Source organism: Physeter macrocephalus, unplaced genomic scaffold (assembly GCF_002837175.3).
Source record: "Physeter macrocephalus isolate SW-GA unplaced genomic scaffold, ASM283717v5 random_11277, whole genome shotgun sequence".
In the NCBI taxonomy this organism is placed as follows: Eukaryota; Metazoa; Chordata; class Mammalia; order Artiodactyla; family Physeteridae; genus Physeter; species Physeter macrocephalus.
In genome coordinates this window covers 1-2034 of record NW_021156558.1, presented here as the reverse complement: position 1 = coordinate 2034, position 2034 = coordinate 1, and the positions used below count along the sequence as shown (strand labels likewise).

The 2034-nt window shown below is 46.3% G+C and overlaps 1 long non-coding RNA gene across 1 annotated transcript; it reads left to right on the top strand.

Moving 5' to 3' along the window:
* The first annotated feature begins 209 nt into the window (after positions 1–209).
* On the top strand, positions 210–1970 carry LOC129391982 (uncharacterized). The gene is made up of 3 exons (XR_008616925.1): positions 210–255; positions 1070–1134; positions 1769–1970. It is a non-coding gene; the product is annotated as an uncharacterized lncRNA (long non-coding RNA).
* The last annotated feature ends 64 nt before the right edge of the window (positions 1971–2034 follow it).

The following is a 2034-nucleotide window of genomic DNA, read 5'->3' as shown; positions in this document are numbered from 1 at the left end:
AGTGGTGTGTGCTTTCGGTGATGTCTGCAGAAGTGTGCTTCTTTCTTGTTTCTTAGGAGGCACCCAGGAAGTAGGTTGCAGAAGTGTGCTTCTTTCTTGTTTGCTAGGAGGCACCCAGGAGGTAGGTTGTAAGTAGAGCCGGCTACACTCAAAATACGGTAGACAACATCAGGATATTTTACTCGCTTCTTGTTGCTCTTTGTTTGCAGTGCTACCTGGGCGACGCCTTCCGCTGCGCTGGCTGTCCGTACAGAGGTACGAAATGCAATGATGTATATATATATATATATATATATATATATATATATGATATATGCAGGTGTATATGCACGAAGTGCACAGACAGACCTGTATACGTTTGGGTAGACGCAGATTTGCAGAGCGGTCGTCTCGGCTTTCAGTCTATCAACTGCGTGTACACAGGCACAGTGAATGCATGTTTTAACGCATTTGTTCGAATACGACTTGCACGTATGTGCATGCAAAGGTGAGAGTATTATGCACAAAAAATTCGAAATAGTGAGGTATGGGATTTCAGTGAATTGTTTCTGATGCTGTATTTCTGGGTGGCGTGACAGGAGGCGTCAGTCACGCAGACACGTGCATATGCACACAGATTTTCTGGACATAAGACAAGCCGCTGTGAGAGGGTCATTTGTTGGACAGGCCGCAGGCGGTGTACGTGTATGTAAAGAAGGACGAGCACTAGCTCCTGATTTATGTAAACACATGAGTAGGTGGTTTACGTACGTGTACATTCTTGGCTTACCCAGAAATATATGTGGAAAAGAGGTGTACGTGTTTGCGTATCTTAGTGGATGCAGGAAACTAGGTAATGCTCTTTCACACCGGTGCCATGTGTGGGTTTCCCTCCAACCAAGGTAGTCAGCATTTGTTGTTATAGCCCTGTTCAGAGCCGTTTCTGCATGGAGAGCGAGTGCAAGTTGTCGAGGCTTTTACGAGATCGTATACGTGAGCAGAGCGCGCAGGCACAAAGAAGCGTGTAAGAGAAAATCTGCATCAGTTTAGGTTTTCGTTTTTTTTTTCGTGCTGACACGTGCGTCTTCAGGTCTACCTGCGTTCAAGCCGGGCGAGAAAGTTTCCCTACTCCCGGAGACTCCAGTGGACCCTGGAGTAAGCGCTTGGCTTGATTGGCAAGCATACTGTACAATCATGCAAGGAGTTGCTGCGTTTGACATGCATGTGAGGGTCATTTCGCGTGTATGTATATCCATGTACATTTGTAGATAAGCGTAGGTGGAATTGTGAGTATGTACGCATATATGAAAAGGCAACAGGTATAGGTAGTCCTGCATCTATATACTTACCTGTCATTGCGCCCGTTTACGTCAGGTATCCATAGGAAAGTGATGGCTACTTACGAAGAACGTGACGTTTTCTACCATTGCCTCCGGTTGTGGGGCACGAATTATACAACTTTCCTCCTCAGTGCTCTAGTAGTGCTGCCTACTTGTGATAATGGACAAGGGCGACGAGAGAAAATTATGCGGACGGTCGTGATGTGTGTGGTATTCATCACATGTTTATCTCGACTCTTTTCGTGTATAGAACGTCCCTTTTTGCGTGTGCTGCGTCTCGCCTTTGCTCATGACGTATTCGCGACGTTATGTGGCTTGACAGAAGATGGTTTCGGTTCATTTGTTTTCATGTTCCTACCTTGCGGGACTCTTTACTTTTCTTGTTCGGCGAGTTTTCCTTAGTCGACGTGTGGCTTCCTTGATTGCTGTTGCTGCTGCTGCTTGTTCAGGCTCAGCGCATGCCCGAGAAGCAGGTGACGACGGTTTCAATGAAGAAAGTTCAGCTTACGGATTTGACGGATGACATATGAGGGCGATTCATTTCGTTTTAAATTTGCATTCACGTCTACTTTTCTTCACTTTTCGGATGTGATATAAAAAGGTTGGGGGTCCTTGTGCTGTAGTGGAACTGCTCTTCATCATCCACAACAGGCTGGCCGCGCAGACTTGTGGTTATTACTTACGCCTGCGTACCGCGGCAAGTATGCACTCGATT